Source organism: Pteronotus mesoamericanus, unplaced genomic scaffold (genome assembly GCF_021234165.1).
Source record: "Pteronotus mesoamericanus isolate MK-2021 breed Mesoamerican mustached bat unplaced genomic scaffold, CSHL_Meso_final scaffold_85, whole genome shotgun sequence".
NCBI classification, from domain to species: domain Eukaryota; kingdom Metazoa; phylum Chordata; class Mammalia; order Chiroptera; family Mormoopidae; genus Pteronotus; species Pteronotus mesoamericanus.
The window spans coordinates 38,178,459-38,198,819 of NW_026555329.1; the positions used below are offsets into that span (position 1 = coordinate 38,178,459).

Consider the following 20,361-nt stretch of genomic DNA (forward strand, 5'->3'; position numbering starts at 1 on the left):
GCAAAGGTATGTTCTCACCAGCAACGCATAGGGTTTGAAAAACTTTTAAAACAGGCCAGTGAGGTTCCATAAGCCCAGGTGGCAGTGGGACATTCAGCCCTTCCCAGATGCTGTCAGCTCTAGCATGAGCCTTCTGAGCCTGGTCTGGATGCTGGTCCATCTCACTGAACTTCACTGCAGCATCTTTCTTTGCACCTGAGTTCTCTGCAGATAGGTCTTTACAAACCTTGGGACTGCAATGTGTGTCTAACATGTGCTGGGCAGGCTACCTATCTCTAATCTCTACAATGTTTTTTAAGTATTAGTTATCTGCATTTTACAGATAAGAAAGCTAACGGTAGAGAGGTAAGGGAAATTGCCAGAGGTCACAGAGCCAGGACACCAATATGGTGTGTCTTCTCCAGTTTACATGAGAAGGGCTCAACTATGGGGTTTGGTTTGCGTTCAGGTGGAGAAAGGTGTCAGACGACTGAACCCTCAGATGAATCCTCTGATGGAGTAACTCTATTCCCTGAAAGTCCAAGGCTTCTCCTAGCTTCAGAAATCAAACCTCCACAGGTGCAGCATGAATACCAGCTTCTGGACGAGCAGATGTGCCCTGAGAGTGTCCTCTTCTGCGTGGCTTGGGTTGGGATTTGAAACAGCCCCTGTCCTCCCCCAGCCCTGCGAAGGCCAGGGCATGACAGCTTTGGGCTGTGTAAAAAGCAAAGTTTGTTTCTCTGTTCTATACACATTCTCCACCTGTCTGCTCAATATAAGCAGTCTTGTCTCAGCAGCAGTATGCAAGCACCTTTCAAAGACATTAAGTCAAGATCTGTGTCACTCAGCTGGCCTGCGAACCAAAGGGTTGCCAGTTCGGTTCCCAGCAGGGCACATGCCTGGGTTTCGGGCCAGGTCCCCAGTGTGGGGTGCGCAAGAGGCAACCACACACTGATGTTTCTCTCCCTCTCTTCCCTCCCTTCCCCTCTATCAATCAATCAATCAATCAATACATTAAATCTTTTAAAAATAAAAAGATCTGAGTCACTCAGAGACAGCCCCCTCTTTCCAAAGGGGAAGAGGATGCAGTAATTGGAGTTGGCTAGCAGGGGCTCTTTTGCCGTTTAGCTTCCACTGAGTGGTCCAGAAAGGCCTCAGTTAAAAGACAGGCTCCTTCTTCCCACTGTTCCCCAAGCTTTCCAGGGTCTGTGGTCTCAGGACTATCAGAGAGCAGCCGCAGGGCATCCACAGTCAGGATCCCTCCTGTGGGCACCCACAAAACTTCACTGTAGCAATGTAATAGCTGGACACCAGGGAGTGCCATTCCAAACGTGGGGAAGGGAGTGAAGGCTGGCTCCACCCACAAGTGGCCTTTTCCCGGAAGGCCCCAGTATAGCTGTCAGGGCACTTCGCCAAGAAAGCTATGGCTTTTGACCAAGACAGCTCCCAGTTGAACTCAGAACAGCTTCATTGCTGTTGACATTAAGTGGAGTGGGTTAGACTCTGTGGTAGTACTTGGTATCTCTGAATACAGCATAGTCTGGGCTTTTGTTTCCTTAACATACCATCTTGCCGCAGATTCATGAGAATGAGGCTCCCAAACTCTATGCCTTTGTTTGGTTGAGTGTGCACTGATGTGTCTGTAAGTGTCCATGTATAACAATAAAAAGCACTTTGCATTTATAGAATGCTTGCAGTGTATAAGATTCTGTGGGGCCTTTGTATATATAATTTAATCTAATATATACATCTGGAGGCACTATCTAATTTAACTTAGGAAGAATTGAGGCTCTGAAAGAGTGAGTGACTTACCAAAGTTCCCACAGCTAATAAGTGGCAAAGGGAGGTGGTGTCCGAAAGCAGGTGTGGCTTCCGAACTCCTTTATGCCAGGACTGGGGTGTGAAATTCCTGTTAAGGAGCTTAGCCTCTTGTGGCTCCCACTCCAAGACTAACTTAATCTTGCCCAGATACTTTGAAGAAGGGCACAAGATTGGGGGTAGAATCAAGGGGGAAGTGAGGAGGAATTTGCTTCATGTGGGAGGTGGTTTAGGTGACATGAAATTCGTTAGGGTTTGGACAAGACTTTCTAGGATGGGGCCCTTAGGACGGAGCAGATGAGGGCTCATTAGTGTCACTGGGCACGGGGAAAGAAAGATTCAAAGGGCTGTGCAGAGGCAAAAAGGGAGGAGGAGAGTAAGGTAGAGGCAAGGGATGTTTATAGGAAGAGCAGAGAGAGAGGTGGCGCTGTGGCTGCTGGCCTGAAGACGCTTGCTGGGAAGCCCCCTGCTTGGGGGGTTGGTAGAGCAAGCACAGCTCGAGCAGGGCCAACAAAGGGCAGCTGAATCACAGGATTTCTCAAGAAATAAAAATTTCAAGCACACCCCTGGGGCCTCAGGGAGAAAAACTGACAACGTGTTGATTGAAAACAGACCAAGCTAATCTGTGCCTACAACGCGAAGCCGCTCTCTCACAGGTTCACAGCGACACCTAGTGGTTCCCGTGGACACCTGCTGCCTCCGTGGAAAGGATGAGGCCTGTGGTCTGCTGAAGAGATTATTTGAGGTCTAGAGCTGACATTCCTCATTTCCCTTGTTATCAGAGTCCATATTTTGTTTTGTCAATATTTTGAGGGGAGTTCTGCACATCCCAGGGTAGGGGTTCAGGGGCTACTGGTCTACGAGTGGACTTCCTAGTCTAACCAGTTATACATATCCAACTGACTACATTGGTTAGATCTCATGAAGTGGTCATTTCCTCTGATTTTATTCTTTTCACTTATTAAGTATTACAAAATGTATTTAATGGTGATATCTCTAGAAGACTTGTACACAAATGCATTTTTCAACTTGAGAAATTTCTTTATTAGACTACGTGTCTGGAAAATATAATGACTGTTCTTTTATATTCGATCAAAGACCCTGGCTTCCATAGTAATCCTGATCAATAAGTCTGCTTAAAAATGCAAACTAGGTATCCCTTTCTAGATAATGACACCTGAATATTTTTGTTCCTGCCCTTGCCTCCCCTTGCTCCATTTAAGCTTTGGCTGCTTTACTTGTCTGAGGGCTCCCTGGGGTCAGAGTATGTCCAGTGTTAGTACAATGCCTGAGACATAGCTGATACTCAGAAACTATTTCTTAATTGAATGATTTCAGCTCCTGACCAGGCAGTGGGGAGCCACAGGAGGGAGGTCAGATATTCCAAGCTCCGGGCAAGTGCTGCTATAAGATTCTAGAATCTGAAGGAAATTCACCAGACTGGAAAGACCCTTGCTATAGAGCCCCTGCCTGGCAACTCAACTTCTTGTCAATGGCTGGGGATTGTCTGTGGTTAAATGGTAGCACAGTGTGATGTTTGTAGAGCTCCGTAAAAAGGCTGTTAAATGGCTGTGGGTTGGCACTCCTGAGAGGACTCCATGTGGCCATGCCTCACAGGCTCCCTCAGAAGAGCCATTCAAAGTTTTCCTTTTGAAAAGGAAACCGTGAGCTTCTGTGATTCAGTTTCTCTGGGAAGGAAACACTACCTCCAAGCTAAATTTTACCCAAATTACATTGGCCAAATTACTTGTATTAACTGAGTTTCATTCGTTGCAAAAATCAGAGACTCACAGATTTATAGGGAGGCTGCATGTGGAAATAAGGAGACTTGGCCCCATTGCTTGATCTCTCCAGGACCCAGAAGACTCAGAAGACCCGACTGTTTGAGGCATGCTGTAGTGGATATGGGATACACCATCCCAGCATCATTGGAATAGCCTTCCTAAATAAGGAAAATTGGCCATGTTAGGGGCATTACCTCACCAGGTTGGAGATCAGGACTCAGTTTCCCAGACTAACTCCGCAGCTAGGACACAAGCATGTGACTTAGGCTCTGCAGATCAGATGCAGCAACAACAAACTTCCATATGGAAGAGCGAAAAGCAAGGAAGTGGCTCCTGTGTGGGATTGCATCTTGGCAATGGAGGCAGCACATGGCAGGGGACGTGGTGCCCCTAGAGGCAGCAGGGACAGAGATGCTCCCAGCAGCATGTGCCGACGGCACTGGAATCAAGCCTGTGACCAGACCAGTGGGGTTTGGGTATTGTTCATGGCTGCAGAGCCTCTAGCCCCATTCTCTAACTCTGCCAGACATTGTGAGCTGTGAATATCCATTAATACATTCTTTTTCTATTTAAGCAGATTAAAATAGGTTCTGTTGTTTGTAAAAAAGAATCCTAATTGATAAACCCATCATGAAAGTATAGTTAGGCCTCATGAAAACTGGGATCAAAAAGTCATTTGTCATTCATGGCAGCTATTGGAGATTAATGTCAGGAGTTCAAGGATCATTACTCCAGAGAGGTTGTACTCTACTATTTTGTTTGAGGCTGAGGTGGACATCTATTGTGTCCAACATCCCTCCAGTAACAACCATGTTCTATTGTTAGGCACTGTGTTCAGGTGGGCTGACATCATGCTCCAGATCCAGAGCTGAGCACATGACCCAGGCCAGGCCAATTGGATTGCTGCTTCTTCCTCGTAGCAGGAATTGGTTCAAGGGTGGATACCTGTCCCAAGGGCACCAAAGGGTGCTGTTTCTGGGACTGGTGCTGTATACCTAAGGAATGACGCACTCTTCTGTTGTTGTTGTTGAGGCTGTTAGGCTGGAAGGAGGTAAGCATGAAACATGAAGCTAATGTTTGGCCACCATGTCAAGTGTGGGAAGAGCCTGCCAAACAGAAAATAATGCCAAATGGAGGAAAGGAGAGTAAGAGAGAAGTATTTATTCCTGATATTACACATTTGCATCCAGTCATGACTAAATCTATCCTTAGATTTTTCAATTATGTAAGTCATCCAATTCCTTCGTAAGTTAATTTAAGTTTCTGTCATTTGAAACCCAAAGGGTCCTGACATAATGATGCATGTTCAAATGCTAGAATTTTTGGCAAACATTTAAAGGGATTAAATTACATCCCTCCTTATCACACCATTCACTTGGCTACTCTTCAAGCCCGTGTCTTCGTTTGCAGATAACTGTTATGGCCCCAACTGTGCTCTCTTCTATACTCATGAGTCCGAGTATTCACACACCCTGGCAAACACATCCATGGCACATGCTCATCATTATACTCTACCTCTCTCTTCTCCAATGTGCCAATTTGGGATTCTCCCATTTTATGTGAAGCAATTCTCTCAACACTCTGTCTGAGGAATATCATTGTACCAATATATATCTTCCATTGCAAAAAAAAGGTACATCCTCCACCTTGAGCACAAGGTGGTACCCACCTGTGAGGGTATGCTGCCAGCCCATGTGTAGAGTCTTTTGGGTTCCGAACCCCTGGTGCTGGGGCTCTGGCATCAGTGTGACTCAGGGACTGCAATCTTCACTTAATCTTAGTGCATCTTCATGATTCTTGTCCTGCTACCCACTGGCTCCTTTTCTCTTTATTTCCAAAATCAATTCCCTGAGAAAGATACAATTGGATTGATCTAATTGCTAACTCTAATTCTCATGTGGACAGGGTTGATTAAGCTGGTCCCTATCTCACAATACTAGTCAGTCCACGATTGGCATTCCCTAGGCAAAGCATCAACCCCATCCAATCATATGTAGTCAAAAAAAGGCATGTCGTAAAAACATGACAAAACCTGGATGAGAAGTTTTGGGACACTTCTTTCCTTAGGGGTTATGACCGAGGCAGTTGTTCTTAACCAGGAATGGTGGGTATAATAGCTTCCATGATTGATGTGTCTGGTACCTTCTCCTCTCCTATAAATAATAGAATGAAATCATCATGATGGTAAGGATAAGGATGTTAATAATAATTACGAAGGATTGGCTTCACCTCCAACACCTCTATTCTTCCTGTATCACACTTACTAGGTGTCTCTGTAAAAGTTCTGAACTGTTATTTAGTGTCAGGTTTTTTGAGGGACTGTGAGGAGAGAGGATCTACTGAGTATTGATTTAAATACTCTCCCTGACACACAGCATCCAGCTGGAACCCTCACTGTGGGTAGAATGGCCTTTGGAGAGCTGAGCATTCTCTACTCCTTTCCCTCAGCCAGACAAGGCCCCATTGTCCCTATATCTTTCCCCTGTAACTGGGAGAGCGCCATGAATATCAACATGCTGGCATCTAGCTTGTTCCTAGTTTATTCTGTAGCATTGCATTAACCACCTAAGGCCAACTCCAGAACTTCTAGCTTCAAGCCAAAGTACTTTCAAAACAACCAGGAGGTTTATACCTGGGAGGCCAGTCTCAGACCAGCCACACACATGGATTGTTGGACGCTCTGCCACTTACTCACTCTGTAAAATTTTTTTAAGTAAATTGAAAGACACCAGAATGCCTCCTTTCTATTTATATTTTTTTAAGATTTATTCTCATTCTAGAGAGAGGGGAAGGGTGGGGGGAAATTGATGTGAGAGAGAAACACCAATCAGCTGCCTCCTACATGCGCCCAAACCAGTGACCTTTTGGTTACGGATGATGCTTCAGCCAATTGAGCCACATTGGCCATGGCATAATTCCTCTTTTTTAAATAAAATAACTGTAACTGTCAGGGTTGACAGTTGCAGGGGGATCTGTTGAGGAGGATGGGCTGGACCAGAACTCTCCATTTCAATTTGGAGTTTCCCTTAGCCTGGCATTGCCCCAGCTTGGGCCAGAGTATTAAACTGGGGAAGTGACCTCTCAACCCAGGCTGAATTCTGCAGAGACCTAGAATCCAATCACCAAAGTCTAATCCCTTTTGTATGTTGAAGACTCCTATAACACTAAAGATATAACTTCTCAAACCAAAGTTGTGGGTCTTCGTTTGAGGTTTATTTATTTAATCCACCAAATTCTGATGACTCTCCACTGTGAAATAGTGTCTCAGGACATAAAATGGTCTCTAGTTTCTGTGAACAACACCAAGCTAAGCTGTCCCTGCTCTGGAGAAGACATGGTCTAGAGGTTAAGGGTGTGACCTTTGATGTTAGATTCACTTGGAGTCATATATTGGCTCTTTGTGACCTTGAGTAAGTTATTTAACAACTTTGTGCTTTTTTTCCTACCGTGTAAAACGGGGATATCACAAATCTGCCCAAAGCAGAGTATGTGTATTAAATGAGATCATGTATAGAGTAAGCAATAAGCATTCACTGTTTTTTTCTAGCCAGGTAAGATTTCCCTGGGGGCCGTGGGACCTTTTCCCTAGGCACCTGCTGGGACTGCCTGCACTTTGGAGCCGTTCTGCATGAGGGTAACAGAAACATCATGGTGGGGCACTATGGGATTCTCCTCTCAGCTCGGTTCCTTCTGCCTCTCTCTAGGGGCCTCAGGCCACATGTCAGTGGTCCCAGGGAGGACCATCAAGGCAATAGCTGATATGGAATGTGCAAATCTGGAGTTGGGCCATTCACCAGGTGGAAAGGGTGTTGAGCACTGGCACGTGTAAGTGACTCACAACTCTTAGTTCGGGGTTTTCTCTTAGGGCCTATTGCTGTCTGATGTCACTGGGCATGGGGCTTTCAGTGCAGCAGATGGGTATGAGAAGGACCCTCCACCTCTGCCATCCACCATGGTCTCTGAATGTCCCCTACCTTTGAGAAAGTGGCTCGCCAGGGCAGGGCCCCGAGTCCAGGCTCCGAGAACCCTAATCTGGGCTCAGCCAGGATTTTGTTTAATCGCACTTCTAAGGCATTGGCAAATCTGGGAGGTGATGGTCCAGGCAGTTCCAGGGCTCACGGATTCATTGTTATTAGAAGACTGGTGTGCATAGTGCTTTTCAGTTTGCAGGGGCTATCACACACCTTGTGCCAATCTCCAAATAATCTTGTGGGTTGGCTGGATTAGAGATGAGGAAACTCCTATGGAGTTTTAAATCTGCAAATGAGCTTTGAGATCATTTGCCTCAACCCCTTTGTTATACAGGTAAGAAGAAAAAGCCCAGAGAGGGCAAGTTGGCTGAGCTACTTAGGAGCAGTGTTAGACTCAGCACAGGATCCCGTCCTCTAGTATCTGCAGCAGGGAAGCCCTGTGCCTGCTTGGGAAGAAAGGGCCCTGAAAGCCCAAGTGGAGAGCTCCAGCGTGGGCAGCAGAGCTTGGCGGTGGGGGTGGTGGAAGTGGGTTGGGGGAAAAGCGGGGTGGGGGAGAGGGGATGAATCCACCTTAGGGAGTTCTGTGAGTCTTTGCGAGTCCCACGCTGGAAATATCAGATCTCGGGCAAGAATTCTTCAACACTGAGGATGAGTCAACCAGGCTCAGTGAACATTCCTTGGCCTGAACTGCTTTTCCCAGAATCCCCTAGAACTAGAATGATATATCCTTGGTTTTAATCCATTACAATTGTTGAGCACAGACTATTTTCCCAGCACTGGACTGGACTGTGCAAATCGAGGTCAGGGAGGTCCCTTTCTCGGTGAAGGACCCCCGAGTCCTTAGTGTAGTGTGGTGGGGGCAGGGAGAAAGAACTTTATGGAGGGAGATAAGGTAGCATTTACACTTTCACTTTCCCCACAGAGAGGTCACCGTGGGAAGGTGGCGTGCCAGTGGTTTGTCTGGTGGCAGGGCAGTGACTCAAGGTGGGTTGTAGGTGATGTTGCCCATACAAACATTTCCTCAGAAACACATCTGCTCAATCCTACTAAAAACAGTACCTTTGTTGACTTATTTAGCATCCAATAAGTTCATATTCAAATGAACATGCAGGGTTGGGGGGGGGTTACAACAACACTCATAGAGGGTGGGAGAGACATGAAGATCTGTGTACCAGGAGTTTGTTTCACCTAAAAAAACAAAATAACAACACAGAACAAAACACTGCAACCAAACATTTTGGCTCTGAGAGAAAGAAGGGAAAGTTTGGCGTGTTAAAAAAACAAAACTCAGTTGAGTATATTTGAAGATCTAGTTGACTTTATTAAATGATTCATGAATCAGGGAACATTCCGTCTAGCAACTAGAAGGGCACTCAGAGGGGTTGTGCAAAATGGGAGGCTCTCATAGGAATAGGGTGGGGCAGAAGGAAAGAAAAGATGATTTTGGGGCCAGAACACCTTTCTGGGGGGTGGGGTGGAGGGAACAGGGAAGGTTATCATGCAGATTGCTCCTTTCTTCTATGGGGGATGGAGAGGGCCCACGTGAGAGAACCCCTTATTGGGGTTGGCCAGAAAAGTCCAGTCTAACTTATTAAGATTATGTTTCTGGGAGAGCTAGAAACTGCAATTAGATCAGTTATTAAATTTAGTTTTGGTATCACAGGCTTGTAGCATGAATGATGCCATTTTGGGCCTGTGGTTTCTCTTTAACAGGTGTCTCTCTCGAGTCTGGCCTTCTCGGCCCCCTGCAAGTTGACATGGGGAGGTCTGTCCAGTGGTGGACTCTGCGCAGTCATGGCAGCCAGCACTCTGTGTGAGTTCACAGTTGTGGCTGAGGCAATCAGTGTACATGCAACAGACATTGAAGAATCTGGAACGATATAGGGGACCCTTGCACATGAAGGGTCTCGAGCAATCAGCTAGCTGTTCGGAGGGCTGTGCCAGAGGCTGTCCTGAGTGCTAAGGACCATGCATCTTCCCCTGGATCAGCAGGGCAAAGGGCAGGAATGAGCCCCAGGGAACTCTTTCTGCATTGTTTGGAAGGTGACACTGGCTAAGACAAAGCCCCCTCTCCTAACAGGAGAGTCTGCACCCAAGTTTAGTCCCTGAAGACCAGAGCCTTCCCCTCCACCCCCATTAATGCCCAGGAAGCATTGAGACACCCTAGACAATGTCTGTATATCTTCTCTGCCAGGAGCCAAGTAGCCTATGTATTCCTCCAGAGACTAACTCTGCACGCTCCACTTACCCTACCCCCAGGTAGGATGATAGGATGAGGTCATGCGCCTGCTTGTTTCTTCGTGTGCTCCATTGACCTGTGAGTTCCGCCACCCCAAGCCTGTTCCTTAACCCATGCTATGTGATGTTGTGGAATTGTCTCAAATCTTGTTCATGGGGAAGAACCAAGATAGAACCCACAAGGCAGAACACCTGGACACGGTATCTCATGGCCCCCAGAGATGCCTCTGGCCATTACCCTTAGAACCGCAAACATCCAGTGACCATGAGTCTTTAATGCCACCACCAAGGCGGGAGGCCCACAGTGAAAGGAAAGGCTGGGGTCTCTAATGAGCTCTGAGTGGAGAACTCTTGTAAGGGGTTACTGCACAAGGAAAAGAACTGTGGCTGCTTCTGTTCTTGCTCCTAGGACAGTCCTTCTCATTTCTCCACTCTAGGAGTCCCTCCTCAGCCCAGCCCACCCTGCCAGTGACACCAACGCTCAGCCCATCACTGCCTGCTCCACCACTCTCAAAGTCTCCTAGAAGTGAGTAATTCTGCTAGTTGCTGTGATGCATTTCTTTATCTTTCTGAAGCCTTTTCCATAACTGCCTTTTCTCACTGAGTAACATAGATGGCCCTCTTGTCCTGCCAAGGTGAGCTCTTCCTAGCATTTGCATGTAGCTTATGTCCCTGGGAAAATCAGCCCATTTGCTCCCTGACAAAGGGGAGGAGGAGAGCAGTCTGCCTGAAAACCTACCAGGCCCTAACTCCATACCAGGAGCAGTATGTGTAAGCTTCAGCCAGTGGGGTGGCTGGGAGGACAGCCACTAAGAGCTTTCACTAAGTGTTTTTCGGTTGCACAATTGTGCTGTGCTCCCGGACATCTCTGGGTCTTTTACCTGCAACCCCGCTGTCTGGAATTCAGTCATTCATTGATTCAACACACATTCGCTGAGCTTCTCTTATATACCAGACATTCTGTCTCCAAGGTGCTCAGTGAACTACAAGACATAGTGAGGTATGGAGAATGGCAGTGAGGTGTGGCCTGTGCCTTCTTCATCTCTGGTAACCCAAGTGCCAGAGCATCACAGTGAGGACATCTGACCAGTGGTTCTCAGGGACGATCATCAAAGAAACCCACAGGGACGTAGGGATGGAGGGAGAAATGTCAGCCTCAGGGGACAACCCAGGAGGGTTGGATTTTTTCCAACATTCATCAGAGCAGTGGCTCTCCAGCTTTTTGATAATGATCCACTATAAGAAATATGTCTGACGTTACAGTCCAGGACACATAGAGGCATATAAGTATATACATATGAATGTATACACAGCTGACAAAATTTTGTATTACCAACCTTTACTATATGTGATGAACTCTGATATATTTTTTATCCTATCCTATTCTATTTTATCCAAAATGCTGTTATGAATTTTACAGCCAACTAACAGATGGCAAATGCCACTTCGAAAAACACCAAAGTAGGGAAAGAAAGGTGACACTGTGTGCAGCAGGAAGAAGTTATAATAAAATCTTATTTAAAGTGTATTCAGTGAACCCTTCTACTAGATTCCTTTAAAAACCAAACCAGTCTACTCTTAATTTGCATTTATGAAGACCAAACCTTCTGCTTTTGCTGTTCCTTAAAGCAAAGATTGGCCTCCTAGCCAATCCAGCCCTCTGTTTTTGTAGGCTGGTGAGCTAAGAATGATTCTAAATGAAGAAAAAAATCAAAAGAATAATTTCACAACACATGAAAATGATATGAAATTCAAATTTCAGTGTCTGTTTATTGGCTCATAGCTACACTCATTCATTTGCATATTGTCTGTGGCTGCTTTGGGGCTAAAATGGCAGACTTGAGCATGGCCCGTGAAGTCTAAAATATTTACTCTGTGGCCTTTTACAGAAAGAATTGTCAAGCTCTGCTTAAAGAGTGGTATTTCTTATGCCAGGTATGGGATAACCCCAAAAGAAATGTTTCTGCTGGTACAGGGCCTTTGAGGGACCAGCTGAATGAGAGAACGTCAGAGCCTTCTTCTCTTTGGTCAGCGGGGGCATCCCACTGACGGGGTGACTCATCTTAACCACCTGCCTGGCTGAGTTAGCAGCTGGCCAATAGCTGCCCAGAGACCACTGGCAGCTCTCAGGCTCTGTGTGGCCTAGCCCAAGGGGGCTGGGGCTGGGGCTGAGGCCATGGTCCAGGGAAGGTAGCGTTTGCAAAATTAGCCAATGCTAGACTCTGACTTCTTCACTTGACCCTTCTCTTCCCACAAACACTTTTCTCTGGTCTTTTTCCATTTTTCTTTGGGCTTACATGGGCTCTGGGTCACAGCTTCCCAAAAAGGCTGTGGCAAAGTCAATTCTTTTAGATATCAATAAATGCCTTCCCTCCCGCCTCAGTCTTTTTTTAAATCCCTCCTCTCCTTAAACTCTCTGCCACCCCTAACAGCCAGGCTGTTCTATGCCCTTGTCTCAAGGGAGTTGGGGTGGAGAGGGGGATCCAGAACCTCTTGACTTTAACTTGAGAATTCTCAGCAAAAACTCTTTCAGGGGACCATTAGAGAGCAAGACCCCCGACCTCTGTGCTCTGTGCTGAAGGGGTGAGGAAGTAGAAGGAGATGCTATGTGCAGAGAAATCAGTGGGTGAGGGAGGAAGGCACACCTCCTGATGACAGAAAGTCCAGCATTCAGAACTTGTCAGCAGAAGGCCACCTTGACCGTCAGTTTTTACTGAAGCAAGGGCCACTTGGGCTACCAGCTGGCCTTCCTTCATCCGGGTGTTAAGTGTCTTCTCTAGCAGTTAGCATGTCCCTACAGGGGCCGTGGCCCTGTCCCCACTGACTTTCCCTAAGAATCCACTGCTGTCTCTATAACTTCCCCAGATCTGATTTAGTCCCAGATGGAGAGAGGCCTGGGCATTTAGCAGACCAGAGTCAACCTGAGATCCCTCTCTGACTGCAGACAATCTTGGTGAGTGATGCAGCCTAGGTTTCCATAGTTTCTATTGCCAGATTTGGGACTGGGCAGGCCAGGCTGGTGGGAATACCACCGGGTGTGTGTGTGTGTGTGTGTGTGTGTGTGTGTGTGTGTGTGTTCCTGTGCACTTACACAAGTTAGTTTCCTTAGCAGAGTGTGTGATGGGATTGGGATTTGGTGGAGGATGAGAATGAACAGATGATGGATGGAGAGCTAAGCAGCCAGACAGATGTGGGGGTGGGACAGAAACAATGCCCTCTCTCCACGTAAGAGTCCAGTCTGTTGGGCCTGGAAGGGGCTGGGCTGGATGCAAGCTGCCCTGACTTCTGGACAGAGTCCTACTTTTTCTGTACCATTCCTAATTTTGGTTCTTTCCAATGCCCACAGTGGAAAGAGGAGAATAGCAGGGGAGAGGTTGAATTTCTTCATCTTCCCACATCTCTGGCCTGAACTCTTGGTAACATTTTCTAATTTGAGAGGTGGAGACAAGCTTCCCTAGTGTCCCCTCTCACACTCTAATTGGACAGTGGGCAAACTTATTTCCTCTCATCTGCCAGGTTTAAAAGCTCGACCTGCATTCTGCAAAAGTCAGCTTGAGTTCAATTACAGTAGATTGCCTGATCTCATTTATTTTCTCCTATGTACTTGAAGTTAGGACAGCAATAATTTGAAATGGAAATTTATGCAAATAATATGTAAATTAGGTCATTCCCAGATTAACTGGGGGAAAAAAATCTGGTTGCCTTAGCAGGCACCATCTGTTCCCTCCTCATTCTTTCCATATCTGAACCCCACTCCTCTTTTCCAATCCACTTTGAAATGTGTTTTCCAGTAGCTGTGAAAAGAGATCTTTCAAGGGAAATGAATTACCCGTCGACTTTCCAGGTGGGCTGTTCTGTCCATTCTGCTGTGGGAAGAGGCTCATGTGAGGGGCTGGGAAGAGGTTTAGGGTTAGCTGCAGGCCAGCAGCTCTCTGAGTGAGCTGCTGGGGCTGGCTGTGCTGGCCTGGCTTGCTCTGAGCTGGAGAGGCTTGGGGTCTCTGAGTGAGCTGTCACACCCACACATCTGCCGTGCCCCCTCTCTCTGTCTGACTGTTTCTTTCCTCCTCTTTGCCTTTGCCTGAGCCCTCTCGAGGCATCCAGAAGCTCTCCCATTCCCTATTTGTGGCAGTTGGAGTAGAAAGGTTTGGGTGTGAGCAATCTTGGAAACTTCTGGGTCCAGGTTTGTTCACTGGGGGACTCCCGTGTCCAGGGTGAGATACAGTGTGGGTGAAACACTTGTAACTAATAAAGGCTACAAAGACTGTTAGAGACATAGTAAGACCACCCCCAACAGATTTATGACTTAGAACTTGCAGAAGACCAGCTTGATCCAACATGGTGACTAATTTTACCTTATGGTAACCCTCAGTCTCATCATATGTTCATTGTAATATAAGCATTTAAACAATACACCCTGGGCCACCATGATTGGAAAGAAAAAGGGCACAACGTGAATGACAGTGCTCTTCTGAGAACTCTCCATCCTTTTTCCAGAAAAATCCTGAATACTCCTCCCCCTTATTGAATGCCTGTCCCCGACTGAATGAGCCTCAATAAAGGAAGTAAAATCCACTAGGCAGGAGCTGCTCTACCCGTGGAGTAGCCCCTCTCTATCTCACTGCTTCACTAATAAACTCACCTTTCACTATAAATTATATGCTGGCGCATTTTTTAATTCTTTCCTCTGCAAAGCCAAGAAAGCACAGTGGGGCGCAGACCTTCAGGTCCACTTGGACTCCTGACATGCCTGCATCAAAGAGCCTCCCATCCCTCCCTCAGCAGCCCCGTTCTGCTTTGGGGCAGTGACTGCTTCAGTCCTGTTCTGGAAAGGCAGAGCCTAATAGCCCTGGAGCTAGAAGAAGTTTTTACTCCACAACCCTTATAAGCTTCCTTTCTTCTTAAAGGTTCTTAATGTAAAGGAAGTCGTAGGTGGGGCAGGAAGGGGCTTTGTTCAGCATTACTTTCTTTTTTAAGGGGGTAAGAGTAAGACGACTGCCCAGCAGTTCATTAATTTTTCCATGCTGCAATGTAAGAAGGCTTAAGGAGCAGAGCCATAGCTGACTCACAGTAAATTAAATAACTCAGCATAAGTGTCTTGTTGCTGTTAGCCACTGAAATTTTGAGATTGTTTGTTATTGCAGCAAAACTTAATGAGAGTTGACTGATATACCTTCTATAATCATTAACCTTTCCCCAAAGCCACCTTAAATTAAAAAAAAAAAAAATTCTTTAATGTACTCCTGATATTTTCTGTCTGAGGCCAAATGAGAATAAAAGCATCTTTATAAAAATTTGTTTTTCTTGATTTATAATATGACAGTACAAACAGCACTTGCATAAATGGCTTCTTCAAACCCAGGCCTTTAGGCACTGGAAGCAGTCAGTGCACAGGCCCAGAGGCAGGAATGTGAGGAGCCCTGTGTTGCTGGAGAGTGGTGGGCTTGTGTTTGGTCCCAGAGAATGTGCAGTTTCAGAACCAAAGCACAAGGTGGCACCATGACACTTTTCACAGTTACCTCTCACCACATATCCTGGTGGTAGAGGAGGTGACGCAGACCCCCGGCCCCAAAGGATAGGCTCTGCCAGGGAATCAAAGTCCAGCAGGCTCTAGGGCAAATTGAAAGCTATAGACTCATAGAACTAGAACTTTGAGATCTCCCAATCAAGTTGATTGCCATGTGGGGGTCTATGTTGCGTATGGAAGGACTCCAGGATTCTGGGAATAACCTGAATTGAAAGATGAAATTTTCAGGGGAAACCTCCAAAGCTTTCACTACAAGGGGTCTATGACCCCAAAAGCATAAAGAACTTCTGACTCCAACTAGTCCTCCATCCAAAGCCAGACCTGATGAAAATTGCACAGCAGCAGACAGCTTGGGCCACATCCATTTTACCAGCTGCCCTGGACACTAGGACCTGTAAGCCCTATTCTTTCTCCCTGGAGGAACCTAGAGAATGCCCTGCCTCTTTAGGCCTGAGGACACTGGGGCACCTTTCAAGGAACTAGAGCTTTTGTAATGGGCCTGCAAACACCCACGCACACTCTTCACAGTTTTTAGACTGAACAAACAACAACTGTGCACATTGTTTTTCAGATGCTCCTTTGATAAAATACTGCTGTATTTAATGTGGTTACTGAATTCACATTGCTTTGATCATTATGTAGTTTCTCACCTTCTGGATGCTCTATGTAAGTCTACCACAATGATTTTTTAAAATTATTTTTTACTGATTATGCTATTACAGTTTTCACAATTTTTCCCCCTTTGCCCCCCTCCACCCAGCACTCCCCTCTCCCTCAGACAATCCCCACACTGTTGTTCATGGCTGTGGGTCATGCGTATAAGTTCTTTGGCTACTCCATTTCCTATATTGTATTTTACAGCCCCATGGCTCTTTTGTAACTACCTATTTGTATTTCTTAATCCCCTCACCTCTTCAGCCATTCCCCCACACACCCCTCCCACCTGGCAACCATCAAAATGCTCTCTGAATCCATGATTCTGTGTCTGTTCTTCATGTTGCTTAGTTTGTTTTTTAGATTCAGTTGTTGAGAGTTATGTATTTATTGCCATTTTATTGTTCATTGTTTTGATCTTCTATTTCTTAAATAAGTTCCTTTAACATTTCATGTAATAATGGTTTGTTTGGTGATGATAAACTCCTTTAGTTCTTTTCTTGTCTGGAAAGCTCTTTATTTGCCCTTGATTCTAAATGATAGCTTTGCTGGGTAGAGCCACCTTGGCTTTAGGTCTCTGCTTTTCATGACTTTGAATGTTTCTTGCCAATTGCTTCTAGCCTGCAAAGTTTTATTTGGGAAATTAGCTGACAGTCTTATGGGTACTCTACTCTAGGCAACTAACCTCTTTTCTCTTGCTGCTTTTAAGATTCTCTCTTTATCTTTAACCTTTGGCATTTTACTTATGATGTGTCTTTAAGTGGGCCACTTTGTATCCGTCTTGTTTGGGACTTTCTGTGCTTCCTGGACTTGCATTTCTACTATTTCCTTCACCAAATTAGGGAATTTTTCTTTCATTATTTTTTCAAATAGATTTCCAATTTCTTGCTATTTCTCTTCTCCTTCTGGCACCTTTATGATATGAATGTTGGAATGCTTGAAGTTGTTCCGGAGGCTGCTTACACTATCTTCATTTTTTTTTTCTTCTTGTTGTTCTGATTGGTTGTTTTTTGCTTCCTTAAGTTTGAAATCATTGAATTGATTCTTGGCTTCATCCACTCTACTGTTGTTTCCCTGTAAATTGTTCTTTATTTCAATTAGTGTATGTTTCATTTCTGACTGGGTCTTTTTTATGCAGTTGAGGTCCTCACTAGGTTCCTTGAGCATCCTTATTACCAGTGCTTTGATTACCAGTGCATCTGGATAGATTGCTTATCTCCATTTCGTTTAGTTATTTTTCTGGAGTTTTGATCTGGCCTTTCATTTGAGCTATGTTTCTTTGTCTCCTTGTTTTGGCAGCCTCCCTGTGTTTGTTTCTATGCATTAGGTAGAGCTGCTTTGACTCTGTGTCTTCGTAGTGTGGCCTACTGTAGTAGGTGTCCTGTAGGCTCTGGTGGCACAGCCTCCTCTATCACCTAAGCTGGGTACTCAAGGTGTGCCCTTCATGTAGGCTGAGTACACCCTTCTCTTATAGTTGAGGTTTGGTTGCTTTGGCATGTCAATAGGAGAAATTTACTCAGGCCAGTCAGCTGGAAGGATTGGCTTTTACCACTGACCACCGATGTCTACCCTCCATGGAGGATCAGCTGTGCAGGGGCAGTGTGGTGGTGCTCTGACTCGGTCTGCAGCCATCCACTGGGTGCACTGGCTCTGGGGTTCCTGGGGATTGCAAACCAAAGTCAGCCCCCACCTGTGTTTTGCCCAGAGTTATCCTGCCTGATCTATAAAGCCATCGGAGGTAGCTGTTAGTGTGCTGAGCTTGGTGATTACCAGGCAAAGCCAAGCTGTGAATCTAGGCTGGCTGCTGCTAGTACCATGCCTGGAGTCACTTAGCAAAAGGTATGGGCTGGGGGCTCAGTGAGGCTGGCTGTTGCTTCTTTGATAGGATTTAGGAAGTTGTGAAGTATGAGCTAAGACCAGCCATTCATATGGAAAAGCCACTGTTAACAGCTGTAAGTTCGTTGGGACAGAGCCTCAAAGGATCTCCAGGGCAGGGAAAATAGTGTTAGCCAGGTTGATGGAGTCACAAATATGGTACCTGTCTGTCAGCTCCATGGCTCGGTTGGGGGGTGGGGTTCAGAAAAGGGACAGTGACTTTTGCCCATCTTTCAGTCTGGGAGAAAGCTGTCACCCAACTCTTGCCTTGATTTTAGACATTTCCGTTTCTCCCTGTTTGACACTGGTGCCTTTCAAGCTACTATCCCAGTGCTGGAGCTCACAGGGAGTGAGTCTGAGTAAGTCCATTGTGTAGGTTCTTTAAGAGGAACTGCTTTGGACTACAGAAGTTTTCTTTTACTGACTCTATCCTGCTGGTTATTGCAGCCAGAAGTTATCGGGACTTATTTTCCTGGCACTGGAATCTTGGGCTGGGGGCCTGCGGTGGGGCTGGGACTCCTCAATCCTGAGATATCCCTCCTAAATTTTTATCCACCACATGTAGATGTGGGACCATCCCATTCCATGTCTCTACCCCTCCTACCAGTCTGGATGGATGTGGTTTCTTTAATTCTGCAGTTGTCAGACTTCCATTCAACTCAATTTCTGAGGTTTTGAGTGATGGTTGTTCCATATTTTAGTTGTAATTCTGACGTGGTTGTGCAAGGAGGGGAGCCATATTTACTTATGCCTCCATGTTGACCAGAAGTCCTCAAGAGATTGTACAACAGTTATTTTTAACCTTTTTCATCTCATGGCACAGATAAATTAATTACTAAAATCCTGCAGTACACCAAAAATATATGTTTGCTGATCTGACAAAAGAAAATAGTATAATTTTAATTCATTCACACTGGATGACTATTGCTGTGTTGTCTGTTGTCATTTTTTTAATTTGTCACTATAAGGGAAAAGAGGTTAGTGCCCCTGACTATATAGTCAAGTATTGCATGTTTTAAAAATTCTTGCAGCACATCGGCTGAAAATTGCTGGTATAACATATAATTAGTCTAATATAATTGGACTCTACACAAGTTTATAATGAGGGGTATCTGCCAAATATTTCAGGCTAAATGGGAATCTTTATAATCAAAAATGAATGGGCCCTGGCTGGGTGGCTCAGTTGGCTGGAGCATTGTCCTGTAGAAAAAAAGGGGTGTGGGTTTGATTCCCTGTCAGGGCACATACCTAGGTTGTAGGTTTGAACCCTGGTTGGGGCGCATACAGGAGGCAACTGGTCAATGTTTCTCACATCAATGTTTTTTCTCTCTCTCCCTTTCTCTCTCTAAAACCAATAATAAAAAATATCCTCAGGTGAAGATGAAAAATACGGTGGGAACCGTGGTCTGTGGTGAGAGAGGGGAGACCACAGCGTGGAGCAGTCTGGTAACTGAGAGTGGGACTGGAGATGGACAAACGGCGGGAAAGCCTGCGGCCAGCGGGCGGACCACGGCAGCGGAAGTGAGAGTCAAGCCCGTGGCACTGCTCAAGTAGAATCACAGGGGGAGGCCGAGCATATCTCCTCTGACGAGGGAGATGCAAATTTTTAAGTCAGCATCTTGTTTTAAAAAAAGCCTCTATTATTCATCTATTTGTTTCTGGTGTTTTAAATACCAATCAAAAGCCACATTTACCAGTGTCTCTTCTGGAAGCCAGACTTCCCCTCCTCCTTCCCTGGGAGAGAGGGGTTCCTAGAACCCAAGCATTGACCTCAGGTGGTTAGATCTGCAGGTGGGTGGTTCCCCGGGGACCCTTTCAAATCAAACCATGAGCAGAAAGAAGAGGCTGAGGGTTGGGGCTCCCGTCAAGTCCTTTCCTCAGTTTTTCTTCCCTTCACTGCCTAAGCATGTCCTCAGACATGGGCTCAGGGGCCAGAGCTACTGAATATTTATCAAGGGCCTCCTGGGAGACTGAGAACAGGAAAATCAGGCTCCAGTGGGTGTCTGTGGAACCTGCCTGGCTGCTGGCCAGACTTTGCAAGATTCAAGTTGCCCAGCTTGCTCTGCCGAAACATGCCCTGCCCTGCCCTGCCCCTCGCTACAGGAGGCAGATGTGGGCCTGGCCGCTGCCAGGGCGTTTGCTCCTTGTTGCCATTCTCTGCACTGACTTCCACTGCCTGTCCAGACCCAACCGTGGCTGCATTGTCCTCAGTGGCCTGAGCTGACCAGCCTGGCCTGGATCACTGCCCTGGGAGGATGCAGGCTCCCATAGCATCACAAAGCACTGCTTTGTGGCCCTGACAGGAGGGCTTGTCATAAGCTGTGAGATGGTCCCTGGCAGATCTTGCCATGTGGTGAGCAGACAGGTCTGTGCTGGTCACAGAATTTTGAGTCCCCCAACCTGTCTGGGATGTGTTGCCTCCACTTAAAAGTGTGGACCCCTCTGGCCTCAGCTTCACCGGCACTTTTTGTGCTGCCTCAGAGCATGGGTAGGGGCAACACAGTAGCAGTAGCTGGAG

At 46.2% G+C, this 20,361-nt stretch overlaps 1 protein-coding gene across 1 annotated transcript in view; it reads right to left on the bottom strand.

The window, feature by feature from the left end:
* Nucleotides 1-5,411: 5,411 nt before the first annotated feature.
* The window catches only part of SYPL1 (synaptophysin like 1), an 83,002-nt gene continuing 68,052 nt past the window's right edge, over nucleotides 5,412-20,361 (bottom strand). Inside the window, exon 7 of the transcript XR_008528332.1 lies at nucleotides 5,412-5,429. The gene's annotated coding sequence lies outside the window, so the exon portion shown is untranslated. The remainder of the gene's footprint in view (nucleotides 5,430-20,361) is intronic.